The sequence below is a fragment of the Seriola dumerili genome, unplaced genomic scaffold (assembly GCF_002260705.1).
Source record: "Seriola dumerili isolate Sdu_G_001 unplaced genomic scaffold, Sdu_1.0 BDQW01000088.1, whole genome shotgun sequence".
In the NCBI taxonomy this organism is placed as follows: Eukaryota; Metazoa; Chordata; class Actinopteri; order Carangiformes; family Carangidae; genus Seriola; species Seriola dumerili.
The window spans coordinates 4,326,342-4,337,368 of NW_019174343.1; positions in this window are offsets into that span (position 1 = coordinate 4,326,342).

Sequence of the window (11,027 nt, forward strand, 5' to 3'; positions counted from 1 at the left end):
GCATGAATGGAAACAGTATCACAGACTTTTTTTTTTAGTTGCACAAGGTCATAAACTTAGACAAAGTACTGTGACACTGTAAATAAGTCAGGTGTGTGTGTGTGTGTGTGTGTGTGTGTGCGTGTGTGTGTGTGTGTGTGTGTGTGTGTGTGTGTGTGTGTGTGTGTGTCTGCACAGCTGTGACAGAACCAGACTATCACAGGGGTTTAGTATAGGAAATTCTCCTGATCAAGTTTTTTTTGGATCTGATCCTGAATCTTCGAGTCCACGTCATTTTAACCTCTGGTCTGAAGGTATTTTCACAATCCTCAAAGAATCTTCTAACCATCTGGATGCAAAAAATATTCCATCTGCCGCACAATAAAAAATTTTTTTCACCTGTTCCCCAAGTTTTGATTGTTATCCAGGTAGCCATCCATCATTTGAACGCAGTATTTCTTCATCCAGATGTTAAAGAGTCTTTGGGGTTCCTGGAAATACCTTCAGAACAACAGTTAGTGTTTTTAAATGACTGTCTGGGATTTTAAACATCACCGGTTGATTATTATTTTAAGTTATTATTGTCAAACTGATGATTACTCTTTGATTGGATATATGCTTATACGTGAGAGGCACTAACCGATCAGATATCACGTCTCAGTCGGTTGTACAGACCCGAGGTGTCAACGGCTCCTGACCCCGGTGCCCACGCTTTCTGAGAAGACAAGGAAAAAGTCCCACTGCCCTCCACACACTAAAGGAAAGTGGAAGAAACCTCGGCAGAGACAATTCAAAGAGCGACCTCCCTCTGCGGGGACGACCGGGGGTCAAAACAGGAGACGGGACACCGAACAGTCCTGCGCTGGTTTAAACTCCTGTTGGCCACCGAATGCTTAAAGCTAGGTTTTTTTTTTTTACTGTACATTATTCTGTGGGTTTAAGTCTCTACTGGAATCTGATTGTGTGAGTAAGGAAATCAGATTTAATATAAGATTAACAACTGTAAAAGGTGAAAATAAACTCAGTTGGCATCCATACAGTTGAATCAGCACCTCTCAACAAATCCAGTAAAGACTCGCAAAGTGTACTTAATAAATTGCCAGCTAAGTGTATCTTACCCCGAGAGCTCAACACACTACAACTTAAGGAAACGACACAGGAGAAGACACAAAGGTGTAAATTCAGTCCTACAACACAACGCAAGTGTTTCCAGCGGACACAAGCATGGGGCCGGGCGGTTACCATGAAGGCGTAATCCTAACCGCAGCGGCCTGGGTTCCAGTCCAACCCGTGGCCCTGTGCGCCTGATATCATCATGTCATCTTCCCTCTCTCTCTCCCTCTCTCTCTCTCTCTCTCTCTCTCTCTCTCTCTCCCTCTCTCTCTTGCTCTATCAGAATTGAGGCAAAAAATAACTTAAAAAGCAAAAGTGATGAACCTGCTGGAACGCGCTTGTTCTTCAAGGCTTTTAACTTCAAAAGTCACAACTGGGCACTGAACAGCAAGTCCCAGCCAGGTCCATCACTTTTTAGTGTCCCCCTGGAAACACTTCCGTTGTGTTGTAGGACTGAATTTGCAGCGTGTTAGTTTATTTGCATGCGTTGTGATTTTTTTTGCAGCATGTGTTGTGAAACTGATGAAGATGTTTTCTGAATTTACGGCGTGATTGTGTCTTTGCATGTGTTTTTTTTTTAAGTTGCAGTGTGTTGAGCTCTCAGGGCCACCGTAGTATCTTCACCTTTTACAGTCAATGAGTTCTTTTTCTTCAAGTGACCAGAAATGCAGTAATCATTAAATGCAGCTTTAAGTTCTCCTCCTGCCTCAGTGTGAATCTCTCTCTTCTTCTGATTCGATATGACGAGAGTCACAAGTGAAGAAGTTGATAAACCTCCTCTTCTTTACCGTTATCACTGGCAGGTGAGGCAGCTCAACACGTGCTCGCCAGCTCGCCTGTGGAGGCTCAGGTGCTGGTTCTTTACTTTTTACACCTTCATCTCTTTCTCCTTCTCCTCCAGACACGAGCTGTTTTGTCTTTGGAGTTTGGAGGTTTCCTCTTGCGGAGCAGCCATATCTGCCTGGTTCCTCAGTCATATTCAGGTTGTTGATGGTTTGGAGCAACACCTCGTATTCCAAGGCTTTTATTTTGTCTTCATGATCCTTGCTGCTCTGGCATCCTGCCCCTTGTTTTTCTTTAAGGTCTTGTATCTCCTCATAGAGGACATTATTTATCTCACTCTCAGACTCCAGGGGTCCTTTCACCCCCTAATAGTTTTTCTGAAGTTTTATCACATTCTCCTGTGCCTCCTGCCTTGAGCTGAAGCTGATAATCTCCTCTTTGAGCAACAACACTGAGCTCCAGATTTTCTTTTTCCAGAGCCTCCTTCTGCTTTGTTTGTCTCTCTAACAACTCCGCCATCTCGTTCAACCTCTCTTTGTGCGAGGTCAATAGTGGCTGCAGTGTAGGTCATAAACTCTGCCCCACTGCATGTTAGCGGATTGGACATGGGCCAAACTAAAAAGTACACACCAAATTCATTTTTCATAATGATTGTTTCTGTGATGTTAGGTCGTTCTTGTCATGCTGATGTGTGGTCAAGTGTTGATATTTCTGATAAGTTTGGTTTTAATTGGTTATTTTATGCTATAAAGAGGAGGTGTTACATCATGATTGGCAGCTGTGATTGACGATTGGTTAGATGGGTCATGGGCGAGAATTCGATGCCTTGGCTCCACTCCCTGATTACCACTGCGCAGACTTCCAACTTCCAAAGTCACCAGAGCAAGACGGCAGCGCCTGTATCCAGGATATTTTGGCTTCTTTGTTGCACAGGTGGAGGAAGTGGAGATGCGTCGTCCATCTTTACACACAAGTTATTGAGCTGGAGCTTGACCTTTGATGATATCATCAGTAACAGCAAATGCAATTTAAAATAAATGGAGGAATCTCTGTCGTTTTTCTGTTCTTTACCAGGGATGTGTGGTTAAGACTTACAGTACACACAACACAACAATATTCACACACCTGAACCTCAAATCCCTGCGGACTCTTTCTGAAAGCCTAACAGGTGTTGCTCCTGACATTAACGTGCGATCTGTGGGGAAAACACATGTTAATGAAAGGTTTGAATTCAGGCAGAACTCATTACAGTGGGATCAGACAGTTTCAGATCACGTCTGGATGTTGCCAGCAAACAGACTCCAGGAAGTTACTGGTTGCAACTAAGAAATAATCTGGCAGATAAACCTCTCGTAAAACAGCAATCTGTCATTTTCACACTTCATTTCTTGGAGTGTGGCCCATCCACAGTCATGTTTGGATGTAGTATCTTTGCTGTATAGATAGTCCTAATATGAAATAAGTGCTATATGTCAACACAAGTGTGGAATAAAAGGGCTTCCCAGAGGTGTTTTGTCTGCGAGACATAGAAACAGTTATATTTGTACTGAGAAGTGAAGCGCAGGATGCATGGTGGGTTAGTGATTTACCACTGTTGCCTCACAGTCCTGGGCTCAAACCTGACCCAGTTCTGTGTGGAGTTTACCTGTTCTCCCTGTGTTCATGTGGCCGAACTGGACACTTAATTCGAAATAAAGGGTGACTGTGGCTCAGGAGGTGCATGAACGCTGCACCAGAATCAGCAGTTACCTCTCGAAATCCAAGGGTGAATTTTTACAACAACAGATTCTTGACTTCAAACAGAAATGGACAAAAGCAGGCTTCTCTTTTTTGGTCTGCAACCATTCGATTTTAAGGCTGATCTGTAGCTAACTAACATTTACTCTGTGAAATGGATTAAAACTGAATGACGTTTTATGGTGCACACCATATTACTCTGCAGATCAGCTGTTTGAGTCAGAAAGAGCTAAGCATAGGTGCGCTTGTGCGTAGGAATACGGTAGTTCAATGGTTGAGAAAATGTAGTTCAAAAGGAGAGGGCTGTTTGACGGCGAGATAAAGTGGTGAAAATATTCAAAATAAAGCGAACACTTAAACTGATGTTAGCTTTTCTCTGCGGACATGTTTTTTAAGTGGCTAAAATATGTTTTTTTGCTGTCCCTGTGCACAGCAGAACATCGCTCAGCTTCTGTGCTGGTGCTCCTGTTGCTTCTCCAAACTGAGCGCTGATCTGACTCTACTGCACGTAATACACTGACTATAGATCCGTACCTCACACAACCCCATGTCAAATAACCCCAACTATCACTTTAAGTCTTCAACTTAAGTCATTAGCTAACATTAGCCACCATGAGCTACTGGTTATACCAGACCAAGCAAGGCAGTAGCTGCAAACAACCCTGAGTACGTTCAACTAAGCAGTTTTATATTGTTTTTTATTTTATTATTTTCCATTGTTTGTAAGAGGAAGAACGTGTTATTTCTCCTTGTTCTATTTCTTCTATGCAGTCTCACTCTGAAACAAAGACAACTCATCTACAAACACACAAACTGAAGCACCTAGATAGATAATGACAAAAGTCATTTGGTTCCTGACTTACGTTTCAGTATTCATAACTATCCTTTTTTTGATTTCTCTGGCAGATTACCTTCTAACTGACATTTGTATATTTATTACATGACTATAAAGTAATAAAATGTACAGCTCTGCTATTTACTGACTTAAAGATAAAATAACTGTGGCCCTCTCCTGCTCTAAGCCTGGTCTGAATGGTCAGCGTGAAAGCATTAACTCCACTTATGTAAAGTACCTGCTGCTGTGAGAGCGCAGGATGATAATTACACACTGTCAAAGTCCCAAAAGCCTGAGGCTTCAGCAGTTTTACTTTTTTTTCCCCACGTGTCATCATGTGTGAAAAGACACTAATCAGACCACTTGATTACTGTAAGCTAATTATTTAAACAGCATTTGTGTAGGGATGATTCTGTAACCAGGATCAGTAGAAGTGGTATGTACTGTATTTAAACATTTTAAGCAGTAAAATCACAGAATACATGAAGCGGAGCTAAAGTTATGAAAATTGAAGGAATGTCTGAAAGGAAAAGATGTGACATAATGTATTTATGATAATTATAGGATTACCAAACTGAATGACCCCTAATGAAACATCAGAACCTTACATGTAGTGCAGTGTTTCAACATTAACTGTACTTTGGCCATAAAGTGTTTTTTCCTTATTAGCATCCACTAGCAATGCAGTGTTAGCATTTAGCTCTAAGCAGCACCAGTACCTACAGCCAAATCTTTGTTGAACTTTGGAGAGAGCCAGGCTAGCTTTCTCCCCCTGCTTCCAGTCTTTATGCTAAGCTAATTGTCTCAGTGGTATAAATCTTCTCATCTAACGCTAAATGGAAAGAGATTTCCTAAAAATGTTTAATTATTTCATTGAGGAAACTACGTCACAAATTACACACAACACTTGATGTAAATTATATCCATTTTACCCAGTCTCACTCTCTGCTGATCTTTCATGCTTCTCTCTTAAAGGTTTTTATCCCTTCACCCAAGACCTCGTTCGCTCAGTGAAAGTGATGACTCATCTCTTACCAAGCCCATCTTTTCCTGCCATCCGGCTGATCCTCATGCTAATGGCCACACAGGGGGGGCTGGCTTTATCTGGGGAAGACCCCTCTGTTGGGTTGCCTGACATTTCACTGTGTGTGGGTGGAGATGACACAGATGAAGCTGGCTGCACGCCAGAGAGGGATGTGTTTTGACAAGGTGATACTGGACAATTCCTACATGTTCTCACAGGTGAGAATGGTGATTATTGATTATTTATTGTAAAAAAAAAAAAAAAAAAAGCAAGACCATCCAGCACAAAATCTTTGTACCTGTTTTGCATTTATTGATCTATCTACTGCTGAATATACTGTTTGCATCTATCGGCCTGACAGTTGAGGAAACATCTCATCTGACTCCTACAGTCCCTCGAAGTAGTGACTAAAGCTCTTGAATAACCCAACAGCAGCTCTTTCACTGTTTAACAAGTCTATAATCCTCCTCAAACAGTTTGTGCTGGGAAACATATTTGAGCATCTTACAAGTCATCAAACACACACACACACACACACATACATACTCTGCCAGAACAGCCTAAACAGCTTTCATCTGAGAACTCTTTCTCTGTAACTGTGCAGCCTTTGGCCAGCGGCAGGCATACAAGCTGCTGCTGCAGAATGTGTCAGGCACGCCCCCCCCCCCCCCCCTCACCCCCCCCCCCCCCCCCCCAGTCTGCCCCACAGCTCTTACAAACACAGTGTAGGTGATAGAGCACTGACATCTGTAGTTCGATTGTTTGAGGATTGACAGAGACAGAATAAAACCTGCTAATGTCTGAGGCATTTTCGTGGATATGACATGTACTCCAACTGGAAGCAACGTGAAGTCTAGCATGTAGCATATCATCCGCCGTATCCCTCACCACTGCATGCCATGTAACAAATTAAAGATGAATGATAATAAGCACAATTTAAGATTCCAGCATTTTTTTTTTAAAGTAGCGCCCCAAACAAAGTATTAAAACCAGGTGCTGAAAGACACTAACACAAGACCACAACTAATAGAACAACTATGTATTATTATTAGATAAACATAAATATTTTTTTATTCTTTATGTGTGATAGTTTCAGTGTCCCCTCTCAATGTCTCAGTGTGTCAAAATTATAACTGCAACTTCAGCCTGGATGGCAGCGTCCACTGGTCCAGCCGGGGTAGCCTATAATGGTGCAACCTGCTCCCCTTCTTCCAGCAGTCCCTGCGGGGTAGAACCGTCCCGGATGTCCTCGTCATCATCTGTCTTTCTCCCCACATCGTCATAGTTGTCTTCTAGCTTTGGATTGATTTATTTTATTTTTCAAAACAAATATCTGACACATGTATTCCGTGAAAATTCCTGGGTTGTGTGACAGCTGCATTTGTGTATATTGAAATTCTGCAGTGTTTTGGACATATTCTAAAAGTGTTAAACTGTTTAATAACAGAATATGTTCCATGATGAACCCACATTACATTGAGTGTACTTCAGTCCGCATATGTGTTACAAGACCAAAGATTCGTTGTGACAAGTGTGATGAATTAGGTCCACGCAGCTGTACGGGTTGTTGTAAGCCAGCTTAGAAATAACTCTTAAACTGACATATTTTACTGTAGAGAAAAATGTGGACTAGCCTAGCAACACAACTTCTCCGTTTACTGACAATGACATCAGCAGGAGGTTGCTTGCCACTGATTAGTGAGGGCAAACCAAAACAAAACAATCACCACCACCCACGACCCTCCAACGTCGAGCTAAATAAATGACACAAAATGGCAATTCAGCCTGGCTGTCAGAAATTTATTTTTAATCGTAATCAATCAAGAACCACAAAAATGCACATTTTTTATTCATTGTATTAAACTCTTCAACATTATATGAAAAAAAGAAATTAGCAATTGGGCCTTTAAAAACATAGAAATGATCCTGATCATCTATTTAAAATGTTATTCTGTATCTCCTGCAGATACTACCAGTAATACGCCTCAGCTCAGTCGTGTAGCTGGCGAACAGTGTGGGGGTTTGCATGGCCTCCGCCTGCTGCTTCAGCCTGCTGGCATTTCTCTGATCCAGCAGGGTCATCTACTGCCTCACCGATGGGGGGCCAGCGACAGTCAGTGACCTCCATCACCGACCATCGCTCCAGCGAGACCGTCGGCCGAGGATACACAGCAGCACATAACCTCCGCTGCCAAAATGGTTTCTGTGTGGAAGAAAAGCATCCTGACTGATGGAGACTGGGCTTGTGTCGGCAGAGTGACTGCATTCCTTGAGGCTTTAAAGAGGTTCAGGGACCTATTTCCATTCGAGGCCAGTAATGAGATGTTAATGAATTCTGTGCTTTCATCACAGTCGGAGCAATTTATTGCTTGTATAATCAAACAGAGCACAGAATCTATGTTCATGTGTAAAATGAGTTTGATTTTTTTTCTTTTCTTTTTTTTAGATTCTTGTATAGGGAGTGGTGGGGAGCAATATCCTGCTGTGTACTGTTGCTAAGAAACCACACAGAGTCTTGACACTCCTTGTGTGGTGCATTATGCTGCAGTCTCCTCATCCATATGCTCTGCTTGGCCTCAGGAGGTTCATTTACAGCCAGTGAGTAGTAACTAAATGAAGCTAATAACCCAACAGAATAAAATAAAATAAAAAATCAAGCCACATTTCCAGCCACGTGTCCCAGTTGTTTAGTGCTGCACTGGTTATACTTCCATACTATCTTATTCATGATCTACATCAGTGAGTTCGATATCATTTTTAAAAAAGATCTCTCCACGCCCAGCTCTGCTATTGTTCCACCTCTGCCACCAGATTATCAACTTCTCAGGAAGAACACTGTTCACTTCATATCTGCCAGATGAATAAATAGGAATGTTCACTGTCACCAAGGAATTTCAAACATTGCACTTGTGCCAGTTTCTCTCATAAAAGTTGCTTGGAAATGTTGCAGTTGAAGGATACCTGTGAAACTTTATTGGCACTGTATTATAAAAGCACCTGGGTTAGTCTTTGTCTTTCCTGAAGCTTCTACACTATAAACACTATGTCATGTGGCGTAAGTCTGTTCAGTGATATTATGGCTGTCATTTAACATGCAATTCATTCAGATTCATTCATTTCAACCCATGTAGCCTAATTCTGAATGACAGTTATGTAGCTCTTTCTGACATGACTGCACTGGATTCGGATACTTTAAGCTCGGAAATCTTGCAGGTAAGTTTCATTACAGAACTTGGTAGCTAGGTTTCAAAGTAATTACAATTATGGCATGAAAAGTATAAATCAAATGATAAAAGATCTGATCTGTCATTGGTGAAAAAGATTCACTATTTGGAGTCTGACTCTGCTGTGTTGAGCCACCAGAGGGCCCCTGTGTACAACGGACCAGCAGCACATCAAGTCAAGACTGGTAGAGATTTTTTCACAAAGTAAAAGTACAGTACTGGTAGTGTAAATAATAAAGGTTCTCCAAAAGATCTAGATATGAGGAAATTGTTTGTTTAGGGCAGTTATGCTATTGTCCCCAAATTAATGCTATAATGATTTAATTGCTGCTTTATTAAATATTTCATGTAGAGAGTTTTCTCTTATTGTCTGATTTTAGCAGAAAGGACTTTCCACCGGAAGTAGTCTCATACTTTTAAGGACAATTTTTACATTAGGAGTTTCATCGGTTGGATTTTAGTAGAGTTGTAGTGTCCGGACATGTTTCAGAGGAGATTCAGTGAAACAAAGCTTTCTGCTACTATTCTCTCCACAACCTTTACTTTCTCATACCTTCAGGTAGAATAGTCAGACGGGTTTCAGATTGCCAATGTCTATATAATATTACTTAAAACTGTCATCTTTTCAAATTGTAGAAAGTGAAATGTGACATGTACTAGTTCATTTTCACTGTATCTATACCTGTCTTGTTGTTCCTCCACTGATAATACTGTCTGCAGAGGATTTTTAAGACAGGAAGTTACACTTGAGCCCTGGCTGGAGACCACCTCTCTTTAATAAGCCCCTATATGTCCCGGGGGGCCCCTGCGTGCTCCTCCGTCGCTCTGGTGTGGCCTCTCCTCACCTTTACTATGCAATTATATGTACAAACATACACACATGTTAATGTGTGAATATATTTGCAAATTCCTTATCATTATTATTATTATTATTATTATTATTACATAACGCAGACTTTCATTAAAACATCTTACCATGCGAACAAACTACCCATAAGATATCCTACCAAATCCATATGGCAAATGTTTGTTATGTCACCGTGTCTTCCATGTCACTGCTTGTTTTGTTATTTCACCAATAAAATAAATAAATAAATAAAAATAAACCCCTATATGTAAACTCCCAAACTGAACCTATCTATGGCCCATAAAGAGTAGAACAGCACCATTCAGCCAGACCCCTGCATGTAGGTCAGCTGTCAACTACTCTGACCGACTGAAAGAATCCTGGACACATTTATTACACTGCTTGTGTCTTCCAAGGCACACATGTTCCTCTTCATCCCGTTACCCTGACATCATTTGTCCCAAACACGAATTACCACCATGTCACTGTTTTTCCTATTGTCATTGGCAAACAGCACAGAGACTGCGGTGGCCCCACGAGCTCCAGTCTAGCCCCGCATGTCAAGAGGCCAGTTGTAATATTTCAAATGGATATTTCAGAAGTGAACTGTTCCACTGGGGGAAACTGTTTCAATCCACCAAGGACTCAAGATGAAGAGAGGGAATTTTGAATAACTTAATATAATAACGTTTAGAGGAGTCTCTTTCTTTTCAATTGTGTTGACCTCTTTTATGGGCCCAGAGTTACAGTATATATTATAGTTTTTGTTTTTTTTCTGCTTTTTTGTGAATAAAAAATGAAACGCATCAGCATCAGCTCAGTCCTGATGACAACAGACACTTAAAATATAAACATAAGAAACACACTGACGCTAAGTGTGTGTTGTATAGTGTATCATTCATGCTTTCCCTGTATATTTGATTTCTGAACCATTACCTTGCTGTCATTGAACATCACTTACGACCTCAGTGGAGACTTTTTCTTGTTAACTCAGTCAAGGATGTGTTGGTTGGGGTCCTTGAGGTGTTGCTTTTCAGACACCACAAGTGAGTGAAGGTCAGCACACAAAAAGAAAAACAACACACGGAGTGAACTGAACAAAACAGAGGTCTGATGAGTCATCTCTGCAATTTTTTACATTTGTATTTGAAGGAGCCAAAACAGGAAGCTTTTCAGCCCCAAAATGAGAATCACGTAATTCTGAATATTTCTCCGCATACCTGTTGAATAGCAACTATCAGGTGCCTGGGTACAAATATGCCTCCACGAATAAAAAAATTCAAGTAGAGTAGCTTCTTCTGCAGCACAAACTGGCTCTAATGTGATAAACTATTACTTAATAAAGCAAAATCATACACTATGTTTTTTGGTACTAGACAGAGCCAGAATCTAATAATCTAATAATAACACATAATGATGGTACTAGTCTGCACAGTTGATCAAATTAAGTACTTGGGTTTATGGCTTGACACTGAACTTACCATT